The sequence below is a fragment of the Pipra filicauda genome, unplaced genomic scaffold (genome assembly GCF_003945595.2).
Source record: "Pipra filicauda isolate LSUMZ 115617 unplaced genomic scaffold, ASM394559v2 scaffold144_size1929842_pilon, whole genome shotgun sequence".
NCBI classification, from domain to species: Eukaryota; Metazoa; Chordata; class Aves; order Passeriformes; family Pipridae; genus Pipra; species Pipra filicauda.
Window position 1 is genome coordinate 1,560,499 of NW_024103929.1, and position 21,541 is coordinate 1,582,039.

Here is a 21,541-nt window from a genome sequence, read left to right on the forward strand (position 1 = left end):
ATTGTTCAAAGATTTCCTAGTACATTTTGCCAAATAGTTCATAAACCATCCAGAATTAGGGGTTCTCCCCAAAAGGACCTATGGACAAAGCCACGCAGGTGCCTGAGGGTGTCACACAGGCATAGCCAAACTGTGCCAGCTTGCCTCAAAATCAAGGCACTGTTGCTGCTGCTGTTGAGATTACTTGTATGGCTATAGCCCATATTGGTCAAAGCACAGGCAAGGAATAAAGAAAGAGGGATGGTGGAGGCACAGTTAAAGTGCTTTTTTTGCTGAGGCACTGAGTCACATGTTTGTGTAACATTTGACATGCTGAGGTTTTCTCTCCTGGATGGCTGCAGAGGAATTTTGGTGCAGGAAGGTTTTCGGATACCCTTACCCTGGCCTTGCTCTGCAACAGGGCAACCATTATTTCCTTCTTCCACATTAGAGCAAATTAAGAAACCATCTCAGTCAGTCAAGGCATTTTCCCTGGCATTCATTAAGTCTCTAGATTAATTAGAGAATGAACTGAAAAAAAGTTTCTGCCTGTTTAAGTGTTGTTCAGGAACTGCAAATAATGCAACCACAATTGAAAATTCATCTTTTCTGAAGTGCTGTTAGAATAATTTACTTGTAGGCTTGTGTACAGGGCAAATTAGGTTATTTATATTGTGGGCAGCAGCTGACAATATACATTTGGAATTACTTGTTTTTAGAGCTCAGCTTTCTCTTCTCAGATGCCCCTAGCTCTGCTGGCTGGCAAAGGAAAATAGGAAAGAGATGTCATTCTGTGACAGAATGATCTTTTCTTAATTTTTTTTTAAGGCATCAACCCACAAATCTAATCAATGCTTTTCTCTCTACTCTCCTAGTCTTCAGCCCAATACAAAGAGATTTTATATGCTGGATGCTGACTTCTTTTTTTGGTCTGTTCAGCCTAGTATCTACACCACCTTTTTGAATATAATTTAATAAAGCTCCTTTAAATAAAGATACATTTATAATTGTTTCCAAAATGAAAAATGTGGGAGGAAAAATCTATTTTGTTATATTGCACAGAACAGAGATCAAAACAGGGAATTTCCAGTCTTAAATCTGTGAGTTCAAACTACAGCCCAGTTTGATGTCATCCATAAACTTGCTGAGGGTGTCCCATCATCTAGGCTGTGGACAAAAATTCCAAATAGTATCAATTTCATCTGGTCTAAATAAATTGTTCGATTTTTTTCTGTGTTTAAGTGAGAAATGTCAGTCCAAAAATGTTATTTATCACAGCCTAAGCCTACATCTAAAAAAAGTCCCATCAAATAATGGAGGCAGCTTAATTTCTGGGGCGAAGTGACTCAGATTTTGTTTATGTAGTGGTAACACCACTTCGGTCTGGAGTGGATGTATATGAGACCAGTGGAGTTAAATTGGATTCATGCTGCTTTAACTGACAGAGAAATCTTCCTTTGTTAACTTCTTCTCTGCGGGAAAATCCTTCAGGCTTTGTATGATCAATGGCCATTTTACTGGTAAAAACACTATTAAGGTTAAACCAGTGGTTTACAGTTCTTAACTATTTTATCTTTAGTCCACTCAAGATATACATGAATCTTTTGTAGTGATTCCCTAAATTAATTAGATGTAGTAGTTAAAAAATAGTATATAGGACATGTGAGCTTTTTTGTGATCAGGACGAGCAGTTTGTTTTAGTGAGATGACAGATGACTTTCAATCACCTAGAAAAAAACCTGTCCTCTGAGTAAATCTTCTTCTGCATGAGCCAATCCATATATTTGGACTGGAATTAGTGTCTCCTAGATATCAGTACAGAAAGACTGTTTTAATCCATCTGTGACAGATGGCAGACCAGTGATTGGTCCACCTCGCTGTCATGTCTCTACACTTTGTTTTTAATCTGGTCGATAGTGTTTGCCAGGATAACTCTCAGATCTGCTCCCAGACCCTGACATTTTCAAATAATCAACCGGTTTACTAAAGAAATGCATTTAGACAAATTAATCAAATGGCTTTCAGGAAGGAACATTTTCTAAGGTTTGTTCACCAAGAAATTCAGAATGAGAAATATTATTGCTGACAAAAACCTCAGTAGATGAACAGTTCTGAGATACAGAATGTCGAGGATAAAAATCAGAAAGACGGGATTTTTTTTTTTTACCTGTAGCAAAAGAAGAAGAAAAGGTCACTTGCCAAAAAGACAGCTGAAATGGAATTAGTTTTCAAATTATAAGATTAAAGAGTGTTTGCTTGAAGAGAGTGTTATTATAAAGTCTGTAAAGAAAGAGAAGAGATTAAAATGTATGGAAGATCTAATCAGAGCAAAGATAAACTGTGTATCCTATAGGTTATAAGGGTTTCTGTGAGCTTTGTTTGCCAGTAGAGTTTCATAACCCACACAAGACTGAAATCTTATTTTTAAATAAGAGGGTTTTTTCTCATGTGCAGGAGGGGTTGACCTCTTTTTGATTTTGTACAGATGATAAAGGAGCAAAACTACCACCAAACAGAGGAAAGAAAAATTACTTAAGTTTCTCAGAGATAAGTTGGGCATTTTTGAATGTCTAGGCCAGATTCTGCTGCCATTTTGGTTGGTGTAATTCCTCAGTCAGGGTGGCTAAGTCTTCTCCTTTGCTATTTACAGAGGAGTTTGTGTGACTATTTGCATTGCTTTTTAATAAAAGAAAGTACTTACCATATGCAAATCCGGCATTTTATGGTAAACAATGTACCCTCTGAACTACAGGGCACCACACCTCCCGCTCTGTGTTGTCAAATGGCTTTCAAAACACATGGCAGGGCTCTCTGTCATATTCAAATGTATTAACCCTTCAGTTTCCTTTTTTTTTTTAATTTTTTTGTTTTCTCAGTGTTATTTCAGCAAATGGCGAAAAAGGAGAAATGAAAGTTTATGGAAAGGAAAAGTCTTGCCACAGTGGTTTGTTATGCTGCTAAAATCCTTTCATCTCTTCCCAGCTGCTCTCTCTGCAGCCAGCCCCTGTCTGCACACCTGCGTGGTGGGGCTCTGTCTCAAATTCTGGAGTTTGAATTTCATGTTCTACCATTTCTCCACCCTGCCAAAGTCCATCTGAAGAGCAGCACATTCACCCTCCACCCAATTTTCAGAGGAGTGAAACTCGCCCCCATTGCCTCAGTCATTGATGATGGTATGAAACAATGTCAGCCCCAGCACTGGCCCTGAGGATGGCACTGGTAACTGGCCACCAACTGGGTTCACCTTCTCATTCCCATCTCAGCATTTCTACTTTGTAAAGCTGTGACAGTAATTCCCTGTAATAACAAACATCTTTTCCTTTATTTAGGCTTAGTTAGTCAGTCCTTTTCTTTCTTTCCCTGAAATCAGCCCCTCCCCAAACCTAAACTTAGTATTTTTTCTTGTCTATTAAACTCTTCTCACCTGTAGACTTAGAGTCTGATGTTCAGCAATTCTGTGTTTCTGATCTGCCACTGGTTTTGTTTGGGTTTAATTTTTTTAAATTTTTTTAAACAGCTTTTTCTAAGTTTTTTCGTAGAGAGATCCAAACCCCTAGATCAGCACAGTGATATTTACACAGATTCCTCTTCATTTTTCTTCTTTTCTTCTTCTTCTCACTTTTTTTTTTAATTCCCCCACACCATCTTGAGTATTTGAACATGTTTTCTAGTAAGAGAATTTTGTAAAGTTTTCAAAGTCACTTCTGAAACATGATTTGTGAATTTAGCATGCATAACTGTGGGCGTAATTCTTCACTTGTGGGGATATGTACAAAAATGGGGACTGACATGATTTCCAGATATGCAAATGCACTTATTTCACTATTTTATTCTCTCTCTCTCCCTTCCTAGTTATGTATATTTCATAACTGCTACATGTAGATGTTATATAGTGCAATCCCCTTCAGGAAGAAAGAAGTGTCCTTGAAATACTAGCTACTACCTTTGGGCTTTATGAAATGCTCCTTAGTCATTTGTTCGCCAGGGAAAATTCCCATTAAAATCAAATTTATTTATGGGAGTATGTCAGTTAGATTGAGGTACTTGCATATTTCACCTCTAACCCTCTGACTGTCTATTTTTCATACTGAAAAGATAACCCTTAACTCCAAGCAGTCATATTTCACCTTCCTGTGTTTTGAGAAAAATTGCCTTGATTTCCATGACATAAACCAAAGTAGCTTAACTCACAGTTAAGCAGTCTTCAGGAAAATTTTCAAAATACTCCTTTTTCATTGAGAGGATCTTTTTGAACCCAACTACTGTAAGGAGGAATCCAAAAGGAATGTTTGATGTCTGTCCTGTCTCTGTAGACAGGAATTGACACAACTCAAGTCTGTGATATGCAGAAATGAGAAGTAAAAGAGCTCTAGAGTGCCCAACCCACCATTTTACAGCTGCACACTATTTATCATCCACCACTCAGAGCACAGCAGGTGTCCACTGTGGTGGTGCTTGGCAGACTTTTCCATCTGTCTTTAGGAGACTAAAGTCTTTCCTCCTCCCCTCTTCCTCACAAATCACCTCTTTTTTTTTTTTTTTAGTACAAACCAGTTTCAGAGCAGTCAGTCTGGTATTTAGAACAGTCATCATTATCTCAGTTGCAGGCTTTTTAATTTTTTTTCTTTGCGGTTAGGCAACTGTTCCCCAGGCTGAAAGAGAACCAGAAATATGGGATTGCTCATTCTCCACCATGCAAGGACATTTTATGGTCCATGTTTAGAACTTGATTTTAGAATCTGTACAATACGTGCTACGAGGGAAAATATTGTTTTGGCTACTAATGAACGAGGTAGCCATTCCTAAAATCCCTTCTATTTCTAATCTGACTTCATCATGCTTTCTCACAGTGTCTTAATTACTTGTTTTATATCCCTCTGCCTCCTCTTCTTCCATCCAGTTCCTAACAAATGCTATTCTCAATTTTTATTGAGCTGAGTAGATGTGATGCACATTCAGTGTCTTTCATTATCAGCCCAATAAATCCAAAATGATTTACATCATCTATCTTAACTCTATTCTGCCTTTTGGGCACCACCTTTGTCAATTGATCTCTTTTAAGACTAGACCATTTCTCTTTTCTGTTGCACTCTCTTCCTCCACTGATCATATTCAAACACTAATCCACTGATTCTTTTCAGTGGGAGATGAACATTATTGAGGGGTGAGAAAATGCAAAGGCAGAAGAGAAATGTGTGAGTAAATTGATCTCTCAGGGCAGAGAAGGAAGACAGGAAGATTAGAAGGCAGAAGGAAGCAAATTATTAGCAAGAATGTAGTGCTGCACAACAGAGACTATATTAATTTGAGTTTTAAACTTCTGATTCCATGGGATGTGGCATAGAATCGTGTAGGCAGACTAGCTTATATTTTTTCTAGCTCAAAGATCTTTGGACTACACTTGATTGTGACAGAAGGCAGTATAGAAGTGTTCAAGAGAGCACAGCTTGGTTAGGCTCTTAAAACAAAGCCTGAGAAGGGACATAATTGATTCTTATAAGCAAACTCAGGAGAAAAGCAATGGGGAAGGGAAATAATTGTTTAAGGCAGAGGATAGCATCAGTGCAAGAACAAATAGTTATGGATTTCCAGTGAATAAACTGAAGGCAGAACCTTCAGGTAAGACAAGATACCTACAGGATTATTGAGGATAAAAAAAAGTAAAAAAATAAAGAACCATCTTTGAATCTGATTTTTGTTTTCTTGCTTAAAAACTTGAGTATTTTGGGTCAAGTTTATAATTCTTGATTCAGAGGAGAAACCTCTCCTGCCATTATCACAGATGCAAGTAAGGGAGCCAATAAATACTCACTTTTTTATGCCTTTTCCCATCTTTTGGGTAAACGTATTGATAGCTGCATGTCTATTTGTAAGAATTTGTTCTATGTATAATGGAGATCAAGAAGAAGACCTGTGATGAAAAAATACAGAAGGAATGATACAAAGGAGGTTCACTGAGGTGGTGCATTAAAATCTTCAGCTTATAGCACAGACTGGGGAGAATTTTCTCCTTTTCCAGACAAAGTTTCTTTTCTGGAAAATATAACTTCAAGGCAGCTAAACTATTGACAGATTTAGGTCACAGTCAACAAATATTTCAGCAATTCAAGGGGAAGAGAAAGGTTTGGTCAACATGTTTCATGTTAGCATTCCATGAAAAGTTCACTTTTTTTAGTCTGTTTAAATGGAGTAGGATGTTAGACTGTGGTGGCAAATTTGGGCCAGATACTTTCTTTCAAAGGATTAATGTTAATCTCTCATGTCAAATAGATAAAGACTGCCAGAAAGAAAAAGGAAGAGCAGCAGAGAATGAGTGCATGCTGATGCCTAACTTAATTACCTTGGATGATGAAAAATGAGCTCTATTATTTTCAGAAAATAAATAAATCCAGGAGACCTTTAAAAATAGGAGAATCACTATTTTTCTAATCCATAACTCAAATATTTTCTGTACTGTTCATCTGCTACTGGAGAAGAATTCTAGCTAAAGATGTACAAGGATCTTATACACTGGAAAATCTTTTCTATCCTTGAAAGATCCCATGCCTGCATTTCCTGATATTGATATAAAAGACAAAAAAAAGTCAAAAAAATCAAAAAAAAATCAAAAAAATCAAAAGCAAACCAAGAAAACCCCAACCAAGCAAAAAAAAAGGCAATTCTTAAGTCAGACTTTTTGCAAGCAATGACTTTCTCACAACAGAGATTTGTTTCAGCAAGGACAGTAAAGTTTTACAGTCTTTCTGAAGTTTAAGGGCTTGTACTACAGAGAGAATAAATAAAAACTGTCTCAGAATTAAAACCAACCTTGGTGTCTCCGTGTTAATAGTACATGGATGTAACAGCTGGGCCACTCTCAATCTCTGTTCTGAGACTCCTACACTTACCCTTTTTCTTGTATAAACAGTACTAGTGTGACAATTCAGTCACAATATATTTCCCATTACATGTGTTATATTTGTTTTTGAGTAGCCTGAGCAATAATATTTCTTCAAGGGGGGGAAGGGAGCAGCAGTGCTTTATCAAAATTTTCTCTCAATTCCATCAGCGCTTTGCTGACTTGGACTTAATTCAGACCCTATTTTAGTTTCACATAACTTCTCAGATTTCTACTTCTGTCTTATTCCAGAGGGCTCTCTCTATGGCAGGTCATATCTTGGGTCATTACATTTCCCTCTGGGCAGTAGTGGATGCTTTCTTCTATTTGTCTTATTCAACTGCTGTGAAGTCTGCCCATGGGTAGCAAGAGTTTATTACTTTTTTTCCCCTGGTGGGTGTTTTTTTCCTTTTCCAGCTGCACCACACCAATCTGCTGCTAAACTCTCAGAACTCCTGCTTCATTGGTTTCATTTAGAAGCCTTTTGTACGTATGTCTTTGCCAGAGCATCCACAGAATTATTCTCAGTCATATGCTGACTATAATCCTTTATATTAATGGTACGCTATCTGTTCAGCTCTCTGCTGCTTGACCCTTGCCTTGAGCTCTGTTTATTTCTGTTAAATATTTTCCAGCACATGATCTTGAAGCGAAAAATAGGTTAATGCTTGTATTTTTCATAGTATACGTTTCATGCTCCTCTCTGTCTATTTAATGGATTTTCCAATTAAAAGGGACCTTTCTGGCTGTTTTGTCTGACCCCCTGCATTACAAGGCTAAAGAAAGATGCACAGCAATTGCATGATAATGCAATGACAACAGCCCATCTTTTTTGTCCTTCAGCATTGAGGAGAGCACGTATACATGCAGATGTTTATAACTGTTCTTAATCAGTCACTTAAAAAAAAGGACAATCAAAATTTCAAAGGCACTTGGAAGTAGATGCACACTAAAAAGTTAATGTTTATGAACAGAACAAGATTATATGGACTATCCTCTGAACACCCACTCTATATTTTCACTGTTGGGCAAAGTCTTTACCAGATGGTCATGCCATGCCATAGGTTTTAAACTACGGACACGTTGAAAAGATGCAGCAGCTGGAGAACATTGGTATATTGCAGGTTGATTTGCTTTGTGTTTCAGAACCTATCACTATCATCGTGTGTGGTAAGAATGTCTCAAAATGTGTCCTTTTACCCATCTTTATCTCTCCCTCAGGGTTAGGGCAAAGCTGATCAGTTATAGGTGTGCTTTCCTATCAAACTTGGACAAGAAGATTTCTATCCCCATCTCACACAGGGTGCATGTTCTAGAATGCTAGAAATATACTAGTTTATATTTAAATGCCAGTACATTAAGGACTCATACCTCCTGCAAAATTGACAACAAAAGCTGGGTGGTTAGAAGGCCTGATACCCCTTATAAAAAGGAACAACTTTTTGCCAGTTGAAAAAATTATCTGGAGTATGTGGTGAATTTGCCAAATGTGGTTCATCCTATAATAGAATCATAGAACAGATTGGGTTGAAATGGACCTTAAAGATCATTCAGTTCTAACCCTGCAGTCATGGACAGGGACACCTTCCGCTGGACCAGTTTGCTCAGATCCCCATCCAACCTGGCCAACTTTTTCAAAATCCAGAGTCTTTGTAATTCAGTTTTCATTTTGTAATGTTGGGAAGAATTTCTGAGCCTACGAGTTTTACAGTTTTCCTCACTGAGTCCAGAGTTATTTGACTGATAATCTTCAGTATTCAGTTATCTCCAAGGGAAACACAAACTTTTGTGGCAATTGACAAGGTTAAACTTAAAATAAAATCATAGAATTAAACAAAATTTAATTAAAAAAATATACTTAAGAAATGATTAGTTGTTTTTCATAGAGAGTATATTTGTGGAGGTGATCAACAGGTGATTTTGGGAAATTCCATGCTGAGCTTCAGAGACTGTCAGAAGGCAGACAACTCACAAGAAGTTGTTTCTAATTTAGGGACACATTTGAGGTGAAGATATTCTTATGGAAATGGGTGAAATGATATCATTGAGGTGTGTGTCTAGATAATCTACAACATATCTGAGTATGCGCTTTTAGATATATATTATCTTCAGGGATCACATAGAACTTAGTCTTCTTTTCTTATACTTTTGAAGTGCTCTTTGTACATGGTTATGGAAGAACACGTCTTCATATTGTCAGTATTGATTACTCTGTGTGCAAACTATTTGGCCATGTAACCAACTTCTGAAGACTTAGACCCTTTAAGGGAGTGAAGATGCTGTATATAAAAGTAATACACTTTGAGTGCAGCGGGTTTTCCTTATGATAGCGTCTGGATTAATGGAAAGCGGTAAAATCAGAGGATACTCTCTGTGAGTGGATATATATGGATTTTGGTATGGAGTTAATCAACCTTCAGTCTGGGATATACTGAATACACTATCAGCAGGGAAATCTCTCTGTGAGTCTCATCAGGCTGGTAGGGTTTGTTCCCATTCATGCTTGCACCGGGGATGAAAAGGTTTGCTTATATATTAAAGATGTTGGTTTAGGGAAAAGGTATTCAGTGGATTGTCAGCAACAGATGGAGATCTGTCTGTAGAGGAAAGGGATATGATAATAACAGCAAGTAGAGAGTACACTTCTGTCTTTCTATATATGGAAGCAACAATGAATAGAACATATCAGAGCCTGAAAAGAAATTGCAAGAAAAAAGAGAAATAGGAACCAAGACCTTAATTCTTCTTGCTTTTTATTTTTTTTTACTTTCTGCAATATACATCTTATAAAAATATGTATTTCTCTTTTTTTTTAATCTAATCACTTCAAAGCCAGATCTTTTAAGTCCTCTGGGATGCACACTTGGAGGATGTAAGAGGACCTTCCAACTACCCAACCCATAACTGTGATGTCCATTTTAAAACCAGGAACAATCTTTTACATTTAGAATTAAATGTAAAAATTATGTTATGCAGGACCATATCAGAGGTGGAGAGACTGCATTATTGTGGATGTCTGCTAAAAGTGTATGTTACCTTTTAGGTTGTGTATGAGAAGGGTAGGATGGAGTAATCATATTCAATATCACTGCTGGGCTATAACACGGTAAATTAGAATGTATTCCCTACAGCAGAGTAATATGCCACAGTTTCTGAATAGACAATAGAATAATTAATTGTCAACCCATTAGGAAGAGTTGCAGTGAATTAAAGCCTAACTAATAACTGTAGAATTCACTGAGGTTGAGACTCTTATACTCTTAGATTCTTAATTCTTCTTGCTTTTTATGTATTTTTGATTTCATGTTACCTCAATTGCTTGAAAAATACGTTTTTTTTTTCCCCTGGAATATCATGAGAAACTATCTTCTGTACTGATTTTTATTTTGGAGATTTGCAGGACATGGTTGTAAGCAGATAGTTACCTCTTGAAAGGGAATTTTTTTCCTTGTCCATAAATTCAAGCAACCTTTTTCTTTTATATTTTTCAGGCTGAAATGTTCTGATAAGGTGCCCCATCCTTTTCTGACACTAGATTTCTTTGTGGGCAGTGGCAAAGTTAAAAAGAGTCTATATTTCCAAGATCTTTGTAGGTCATAAGAATGTATCAAGAAAGCAGAAAAGTTGCAAAGTGGTGTTAGATTGATCAAGCTCAGCTCATTCCTGGGATAACACCCTGCCATTCACTATTGCTATTTTCTTATATTATTGACATTGTACTATGAAGGGCATTTATTTTTATAATAACATAAATATAATTATTTATTCACCTGAATTCTATATATAGTTTTTCCTTCTTTAGTAATTTATAACCTAGATTTTTTAAAAAATAAATAGGGGATGATATTATATTTTACACTTTGAATTGTGCTTTTTAAAAAGGCTTTAATTTTTATAGAGACAGTCTCCTTGGGTGAGAGAGGTTTGTTGCTTGGGGTGCTTAGAAATTGATAGTCCGGATGAACAGAAGAGGAGCAAGAATTACATACAACTGTATTTTCTCTACAGAACTTTTTGAAAAGTAAAACCAAATTATGTTAATGACTGAAACAGGAATAGCTTTAATAATAATAATAGCTTTAATAATAAGTTTGGGGATTTTTTTTAAATAGCTTAAAATACAAGGCATATCTTTTCTAGAAAACACAACACCAGTGAATATTACCAGCCTAAAAGCTACTGACATTTTCAGACAAATTCTGTGTGTCTAGAAATTATGAAACATTATCTTTTTCTCGTGCTCTTAGATGTGTCCATAGAAAGCCAACTGTCATTTTAGCCATACACGGAATTGACAAACACTGTTGGACAAGAAGATTTACTGGGGATTTTTTTCATTCCTCCCTGTACTACCAGAATAACATCAAAAACAGTAAAGTTTGGATGGAGGGGTTTTTTGCCTGTTTTTTTTTTTTCTTTGATTGGTTGTTTGGGTTTTTTTGTGGGTTTGTTTTGGTTTTCTGAGGGTTTTTTTTTTCTTTTCGGAACAATTCTCTGATCCAGAACTGGAGGACGTGAGACTACATCAGTGAGGAATGCAGTCTGGGATGTTGGTGGAGAAGCTGAAGAAAGTAGAAGTCTGTCTCTGTTTCTCTTTACAGGGAGGAAAAGGCACTTCCGTTCATCCTTTCTTAGAACAAAAAACTAAGAGAAGTCAGATGAATTGAGGTCTAGAAAAGCCTACTTTTCTGTGTTGATCACAAAAAGTCATCATACAAAACTTAGGCAGAAATTTTCTATTTACAGATGTTGTCTGAAGGCTCACAAGACATATCTTACCCTGTTCATACTGTACCTAACACCCAAGCTAGTTTGGGTTTCTCCACGGTCCTACATTGCAATACTTAGACTGCCAACTGAGAAATAGACTGTAAGTTGTCCTGAAAATCCCAAATAGGGACTTGTTCCTCGCTCTACAGAGACAAACTCTGTTATAATCACATTTATGATTGAATAGGTACTTCACAGTTTTATGAATTAAATTATTTATCCCTTTAAAAATATCAGCTGGCAAATCTTGAGTTTTGTATGTTGACACTTCTCTTGGGAAGCAGGAAGGAAGAGATCAGGAGGGTATCACAGTGCCAATTAATGAGGTTAAGCCTTCAAGTATAACATTCATTAGATTATGTGGTAGTCTCTGCAAGCTGTTCAGAAATGCAGTCCAAAGCATATTTAACTGTAGAGCAATACTTTCCAAAATTTACAGAATAACTGGAGAAAAAGGAAAATTATGTTATAGAAATGCAGGACTTTCAAACAGCCTCTCCCCTTCTCTGTGTAGAATAATAGAGAGTCTGAAGCTAACACAGTAGCTGTAGGGTCAGAATGAATTTTGACCTGTGTTGAGTTTCCCACATTATTAGCAGAGCAATAGGAATGGACCGAAAACACATTAATGAAAGGGTGTCCTTTCATAATGTTGTTTCCACTATTACAAACAGATGACTAATAACCTGATTTTTCCCTCAATTTAGTATATTGAGCAAAAAAGAACAAGTGAAGTAAATGGTGGAAAGATAGAGTGTGAGAAATATGTATGAAAACAGCAATGGAAAGAAATCCATGCACTCGGTGTTATCTTCTGAATTCTATATTTGGGAAAAATATTCCTGTTGGGTGAATTTGTATCTTTATTGGCAAAACATGAACTGTAGAAAAATTTTACTTTAGAAATTACTCAGTGTTTTGGGTTATGGAAGTATTTCACTATATCTTACAAGGAATTTAAAGCCATAAGAGACAGGACAGGAAATATGTCCCTATACTGAACTCAATAACCTCAGTTATAAGCTAAGGCACTTAGTTTTCCATCGATATAAATATGGATGCACCATAGGTAAAGATCAAGTGGAACTGAAATACCAGCAGTGCCAGAGGCCCTTGCAATGGCAGGGAATCAATTGTGTAAAATATACCTAGATGAGCTTACAGAATACATATATCCTATTCTGCTGAGTCCCAACCAACCTTACCTAAGGGAAATTCCTTACTGACACTAAACCTGGAAATGTGTGATCTTAGGCATGAAAGTAAGAGATAGTACCAAAGAATATAAGAAATAAAATGTTTGTTTCACTGGAGAACTGATCTACCCAACCAGTGTCTCCATTCTATCTGTCAAATATTTCTAATGGGAAAAGGGAGTTAATGGTTATATAACTATTTATTGGTCATTACTATATATATGGGAAAATTATATATATATATATATATATATATATATATATATATAATTTAGGTTATAGCAAGACAGCTTTGGATGCAGGTGGGACAAAGGAAGAGGGAACTCCCAGTCTTATGCCACAGAGCCCTTCTCGTAGTGAGTGTCTTGGGGACTGTGAGTTTATCAATAGGAGGATGTTGATACATTCCTATCCTCTCAGTAGACAACAGATGAAGGGAATGAAATACTCACCAATTCTGTCAGAGCTCATTCACTAACTCTCTCCTTTTGCTGCTCAAGTGGTGCCAGTGTTGTGGGAGGGGGTATGGGTGGGAAGAAGAATGTGCAATAAAACAACTATAAGACAGTAAACCCCTCCTCCACATCATTGCTGCATCAGGGTGTGAAGCCCAAACTCTATCCTAAACCATAGCAAAGACAGTGTGGATGCTGTTAATACTGACTAGCTAAAGGAATATCTCTCTCTGTCTTGCCAACCAGGCAGTTTCAACTACATTATGATAATACTTCATTACTTTTCAAAACATTCTACCAACTCAAAAACATGGCTTATCTTCCTGAAAGTAGAGCAGGGTCCTACTCCCACCAGCTCAGAGCCTGTGCTCTCAGAGGGCTCCACCTGGGGAGCTCCAACCTGTCACAACGATCACTGCAGCAAAGGCAGTGTCAAGAGGTGGGTGAATATATGCGTGTCTTTGGTGGGAGAACACGTGCATTCTACAGGGTGTGGATTAAGGGGGTATAAACTCACAGCGGGACATAGTGTTTGAAGCGATTAGTGAATTTCTTGTTATATTTTTTTTCATCTGTTTTATCAATTGCTGCTACAAGACAGAATTAATAATGTATTGTGAACTTGTTGAATTATAACTCCCTTCACTTGTGAAGAGAGAAAAGAGGAATATCTTCTCTCTGGGGCAAAATCCCCTTCTTTCTTTAAGCCTGTTTCCTGGTCAGTTGAACAACCTTTCTTTGATTTTTTTACCTGCTTGAGACTTATTTATTAATCCTCTGTGGTCCATGTGGAGGCTTTTTATAAATGATTTAATAAAATATATTCATTGAGTAGGGTTGGTGTCCATGTGAGTTTCAGTATTCTGTAGGGAATGGTCTAAACATGGAGGAAGATCTGACAGCAATACTTATCACCCTTCCAGACCTTACTTACCTGTCTTAGTTACAACCTTTCAGGCAATATTTTGTGTGATTGCCTCCAATTTTTCAGATTTCTTTGAATTATTTACGGAAACCTTTTTATCAATATTTTCTGTGTCAGAAAATATGCATTATTGACATAATTCTTTGTAAGAACATGAATGATTATATTATTGGTGGAACAAAAGAAACAGACACACCTTCTGCCTAGATTCAATTGGAGGGAAAAAATCCTTCCAGACCATTGCCGGTATAATACTAAGCCAAAACAAGAGCAAAATCTTACTGCCCCTAAATGTTTGACACTAAATTCTTTGTCAGTTACTGAGTTCTTAGTCTATCATTGTCTAGAAATCATCTCACTGTGAATAGTTCTAAATAATTTCAATCAGTTTTGTGTGAACTTTTGTGGTTTTGCACTTAAAGGTCTTTGCTTTCCTTTTAGTTTGAGAAGGATAATACATTCACATTGTTTTTTCAGTTAAAGGAAACACAAAATGCACCAGTACAGGTTGGTGACTGACCTGCTGGAAAGCAGGTCTGTGGAGAAGGACCTGGGGGTCCTGCTGGACAACAGACTGTCCATGAGCCAGCAGTGTGCCCTGGTTGCCAGGAAGGCCAGTGATATCCTGGGGTCTATTGGGAAGACCATTGCAAGAATGTCAAGGGAGATGATCCCACCGCTCTCCTCAGCCCTAGTGAGGCTGCATCTGTAGTACTGTGTCCAGTTCTGGGCTCCTCAGTACAATAAAGACAAGAACCTACTGGAGAGGTCCAGCAGAGGGCAACAAATATGACGAGGGCACTGGAGTATCTTTCTCCTGTGAAAGTTGGGCTCAGAAAGTTGGGCCTTTTCTGCTTTGAGAAGAGATGACTGAGAAGGGAACTCTGCAATATGTAAAAGTTTCTGAAGTGTCGGTGTCAGGAGGATGGGCCAGGCTCCTCTTGGTGGGGCCAAGCAATAGGACAAGAAACAACCGGCAGAAACTGATGCACAGGAAGTGCCACCTGAACATGAGGAAGATTTTCTTTAGTGTATGGGTGACATTGCACTGGAACAAATTGCCCAGATCCAGTGCAATGTTCCCTAGGATGACCCCACTTGAGCAGAGGTTGTACCAGATGACTCACTGTAGTCCCTTCCAACCTTGCCCATTTGACGGTTCTGTAAAAATCTCAAAGTGATGCTGCTAAAAATCCTTTTGTGCAGAAATCAAACAAAATCTGTTGTATTTCCCGTGGTTTGCTCAAAATGCTGTCTGTATACATCTCTGATACCTGGAAGTGGCTCAGATCTCTGTTCAAGTGTGTAGAAACCCTTGTGAACCTTAATGTATCTATCAGTAAACATGTCCTCAGTCTAGGATTCATACCACAGCCAGTCTTCTGCACAGCTACTTCTCAAATATGACAGTGAAAGAAGATACTCTGACCTTTGTTTTATTTATTAAAAAGATCAATCATTGTTCTAATTTTTTTAATAACATGTTTGGGACAAAAGTTTCCCAGACAGATTCTAGGTAAAGTATGAATGTATATGTTTTCTCTGGTGAAATGGGAAACTGTTTATTCCTCTTCTGCTCAGCTGCAGAGACTTCCAGGTAGCTACAGGAGGATGTCATCCTACAAGTAATGCTTCATTCACTTGGGCTTGAGAAATTTTATTTATAATGCACTATAAATTCATTTATTAATTTATTAGCATTTTCCAAAACTGAAAGTTGCTTAAAATAAAACACGAAGAGTGTGGAAGACAGTGAGATATGTATCTTTGGTGTTCATCCAGACATCGTGCTTCATCCTAGCGATGGTGACATTTGTCACCTTGGGTTAATAATTACAAAGTTCTTGGCGATCCCTCAACATAAAAACCATAATGTAAAAAATACAGACATTTATCTTTGCTGATAATGTGGCCTTCCTGAATACTTGCTCTGCATTGGCAATATTATATTGAAAAAAAGATGTTTTAAAATTTGGCTTAATCTAAGAATTAATTAGCTTTCAAAATCAATTTCTGGCCAAGGAGGATACTTGGAGGTTCCATACAGGACCACTTGCTGGAGACTGGCAAAGGAGATCCCTCTGTGTTTAATTGGAAACATTTTGCCAACTCATCACTGTTTACCCATTATGCTCGGGTTGAAAAAGCAGAGCAGGAGAGCTGTCAAAACACAGATACTTTTATATCCAAGACAGTCACTTTATTTTAGAGTGAGGCTAGTCAGGGGGGAAAAGTTCATGACCCCACAGTAAAAAATAGATTACAGGAACAAGCCTAATTGTTTGTTTTCCCTTACCCTGCCAGTACTGAGTCTCAGTCAGGATGTCACTTTGGAGAATACTGTATCTTATTGAAAAAATAAATAATATCAAAGTAAGGAGTCTGTTTATGGTATGCAGGGGTTTTTTTCCACTCCTCAAGCTGTAGTATAATCTGTGTACTGGTCTAGTCACAGCTTGTATTTGAATTAGTAACAAAGGTAAATGGTGTAGGAATTCGCCCTTGATGTGATGTACTGGAGGGATTGACCTGGACATTTTCCATTTATGTAAATGGTAACGATGTTCATAAATCACTCACAGATCAGTGGGGAATTAGATACTTGAGTCTACCAAGTGTGTAATGTTCCAGTATCACAAACCCAGAGCTGATCTTTTAATATTTAAACAGTTACATATTCTTCCTAAATATACAGAACATGAATGATTTGTCCACTGATTCTCAATTTGGTGTAGTTTCTACTGGGAGATGGGCTGAGTTGGTTTGTTTTGTGTTTACTTTTCTTTAGCCAAACCCTTCAAAGATCTTGTAAAGGACTGCACTGAAAGTCTGGAGGACTCTGGCTACAAATGTGTTAGTAAGGGAAAAGGTTCTGATGCCTTCTCAGACACTGCAGTTCATTTCTGAATGCTGTTAAAAAGCTGGAAAGGTTTCTGGCATGCTGGAAGCTTGTGTCATCTGTCACTCTACCAAATAATTTGTGGTCTTATTTTGAGAGTTAGCATGATCTGAGGACCATTCTTAAACAGTTGTCTAGGTGCAAACATTTTTTTCCGAAGGACAGGAGAACTTAATAATATTGAGTCTGGCTATTTCTTGTCAAATGAATGATCCGGAGAAAATTTAATTTTACTAGTATAGACTTAGTCTCTTTGTGTATTGTGTCACCCATGTAGTTCCTAAGCAAGACTGAGTGCATTCTGTTGCCATTAATCATGTCTCCATTTGAGAACCTTTTACAGAGGCTGAAAGTGTCTTTCTAGAATAAATACAAGAAGGAATAAAGCCATAGCTCTTACGGGCTCTTCACTGTTCTGAATCTCCTTCCCAAACCCTAATATGACCAATTAGTGATAAATGTCAGGAGGCAATGAAGCGGATACATTTGTATTAGGCATAAGACAGAGAAAAGTAATTCATTTCAGTCCCTCACCCAAGTGGCACAGAAGGACAGAATTCTGTATAACTGATGGATAGACAACACCTCCTTTAAGTGAGTGAATTTGTGTTCTGGATGAACCATAAAGATGATATTTATTATTTGTGTACACCAATAGCAATGCCTACTTTCAAATCACTGACCAAGAAATAATTGGTTCTGTTATCCCCCCAAAGTAATTTATTCTCTATATTGCCCATTTTAGCAAAACGTCAAATTATGTAAAGGTTTGGCTACCAGTGGTGGTTTGTGAAGTTGTGGTTTTGTACTCTAGGGAATCCATCTGGTGTTGCTGCTAATTTATTTATTAATGCTTTACTCACAACAGGGACTAAATATTTAAAGTTTGTGACCTGCTCTATCTCCAGCAGCTTGAAGCTTCTAATTTTCTTATTATTTTTTCCACATACTGAAGAAAAAGAAAGCAGACTTCTAAATAGTTTTTTCCCTCTCCTTTTCCCCCCTCTGTGGTTCTCCAAAAGGTTAGGTTTGACAATAGGAATATAGTCACAGATACTCTAGGCAACAAATGAGAAATGTTCTTTTGTGACCTTAATGTTGGCAAGTGATAATAACCAGTGAACCATGAAATACTGCTGCAATATTGTTCATGACTTTTCTGTTTTCTAAGATTAATTTTATGTTCTGAAATAAAGTGACAATCATTTATTATTCTGTTTTACATAGCTTCCACCGGGAAGCAAATATGAAAAGCTTAATTTCTACTCCACTTGCAGCAGTGTTCCTAGTGAAAGATATATATGTATAAGTATTCCTTGGTTAATGTATACAATACCATCCTTTTGTTTAGTCTTAGTCAGAAATGTCTGGGTTAGGATAGAGTCAGTTAATGTTTAAAAGTGGAAATTACTTTTCTCTCCTAAGGGTTAAATAGTTATAATACCTATTATGAATACACTACAGGTGTGAACTTTGCAAGAATATTTAATTTTGAGCTTCTGTTTTCTGAGAACTTTTTCTAAAGAAACATTTTTTCCTTTTCTCTTTAAAATGCAGCAAACAGTAATTAGCCACCAAAAACTTCTTGCTGCCAGCTATTTCTATTCAACAAGCAGATTAGAATAACATTTTCATCAGAGGATGCATATACAGTTCTCATATCTAGCCTAGTTCACCTTTCCATGTAAACCATTATCTTTTCCTCCATAGGCTGTTGGTAAGCAAACAATTTTAGGCCTTGATAGTGCCAGTCTTGCTCATCTGGAGTAGCACTTACCCATATCAATGCTTCTATTGACTTCAGTAATATTGCTGCTCTGAAATACATCAGGTGAGTAAAGCTGGGAAAAAGAAAAGCCTTTAATTTCAAGGTCAAATGGATGGGGGAAAGTAGATAGCAATATTTTTAAAGTCAATGTGGTCTGTTTTTTTCTTCAAAATGTGTGTGGTTATGCATTATGATTTAACCATTTAACTAATTAAGAGCCTGATTCTCAGAGAAGCTGAATACCAATCAATTTTGTTAAAGTTATATTTCTCTGTGAGTTATTTCAAGAAGTTAGCAGTGGCCAGGGATTATTTATTCTGGAGTGGAATCCATTCTGAATGCAATGGGTACCCTTTTTTCTCTGGAAAATGAAAGAGTTTCCAAATCTTGGAACATAAAATTATGTAATAGATCTTTTGTTTGGTCATCTCACTTCAAGTAGGCTGGATCCAAGAAAGGGTGGATTAATTCAGAAGGAAATTTCTACTCTTTTGAACATCAGATCAAAACTGGTGGAAATTATTTAAGCAGAGGATTAGGTGCCTGGCATCAATGACTTCTAGCAGAAAAAATACTGATCTATGTACACTTGAATTAAGGACCAAAGACAAGGGGCTCTAGTAGACCCATATGGACACTATGCTCCTAGCATCTCTCACACTGACTAGTATTAACTGGTAGATCAAACAACCACTAATAATTCTGGAGTCTTAAAATAAACAGATTAAAAGGAAATCCTCTGTGTTAATATTCTGATAAGTAGCCTAAACTCCGAGGTGATGTGCTGTAGCATGGCTCAGTTGAGTTCCAGCTGTTCACACATTGCAGGCTGTTGTTTCCTGGTTTAACAATAATCCCTTTTCTGGAGTGTTCTGATTAGATAATTGTTAAAAGCAAGAGTAAAATGTTAGATGCACCACTATTAGTTATCAAAGTCTCGGCTGCCAGGAATTAGATACAGTGCTGCTCCACTAGATGTGCAAAAAATAATGTTTGTGTTAAGAGTCAGAGATTACTTTTGTTCAAGACATCTCTGCTCATTATAGCTCTACTTGAGGATCCCTCTTGAAGATTCACAGCAAAGCCCAAACTAAGACTAAATATAAAGCCAGCATCCCAGTGGGATTTAAAACAAATAGAAGATAAAGGACCCTTTTTTTATCTACTGAAATGGCCACAACTTGAAGTGGATAATTTACTGAATTGCATTTCATTTCCTTGTAATATAGTACATGACATACAAGCAAGATTAGGTGCTGGGATTCAGAAGCAATGAAACAGAAGTCTGTGGGTGCTCAGTGGATATTTTTACACTTCTTTAAAACATGTTTTATCCAAGGAAATTCAAAAGGAGGCTATATGCTGTTATTCAGAAAACAGTTTTATGGCATGATCATGGATTATGCAATCACGACATGCAATGTTTATATATGAAATGCTCAAGTTTTACTATGTAATTCAGTAAGACTTCATAGAGGAGGTGTATACAAGAGTGAATAGTAAAAGTATTTTCTGTATGGAGAATAAAGAATTTTGCCTTAAAGTTATTAAAATTGACATAGATAAAAAACATTGCACAGGACATTTTGAAAGATTGGGAAGTATTGGTTTATATATCTACAGTTTTCCATTCACACTGAGATAATGTTGTCCCTCCTTTCTGTATTTTGTGGCAATTTATGTTGTCATAAAAGCTCCCAGGTGTTCACCACAGGATATGTGCAGAGTGGGACTGATTGCTTCAAGGGAAACTTCGAGGTTAAAGTCAGAGGTGTAGTTTTATTCTCAAGGTGTTTAAGTCTTCAGGTATGTTTTTAAATGTCTCTAGTCCACCCAAACTCTGTTCTGGGCCCCCTGTCCATTTTGGGGCAGGTTTAGCCCTTCAGCTACTGAATCCTTTGAGCACTGAAGCTTTCATCCTGCAGTGCTGCATGGTAGCCATCCACATCCATTATCCTCTAACTCATAGATTTCAGCAGGAATTTTGGAATTGTATAATTTCATGTAATAAGAATATTTACAAAATACACAGGTATCATTTGAGTGTTCATATATGAAAAATAATAAGAGCCTGAATAAGTGTATCAAAGAAAATATAGTACCATTTTTGTTTGAAAATCTATTTCTTTGTTCCTGGTTGTAACCTGTTCTGAATTGCACATTCTCTGTATGAAAACTCCCACCTCTAGCAAACAGGAGATAAAAACTAATTAAAGGATAGATTTCTTGCTCCAATTTTAGTGATTCATATTGATTTTTTTCTGGTATATAAGGAAGTTGTACCTAGACCTGAACAGAAAGTGAAGTAAAATCAGGAAATTATTGCATTTCCTCAGCTAGAGATCTGTTCTTTTTCTTTCTCCTAGGAAGCAAGAAGTTATATTTTGCTGGAAATAACCAGATTTCTCTGAGTGGCAAATGAAACTTGTTTGTCACAGCAGAGGGCAGAGCTGAAGGTCAGAGCAGAAACTCTGGTTGCTGTGACACATTTTCATGAGCTGGATCATCTTCTGTGATTGACAAAGCTGACACTTGCAAGAAAAGAAGTGAAGGTGAAGGGGCAGCAGATTTCCTCATGGTTCTGCGTAGAGGGGGGGAAGGTAAAAGAGGGACTGATAGTAAGGCCCTCTAAGCATGAATATAACATCATAAAAAATAAATAGCTGGCTAAG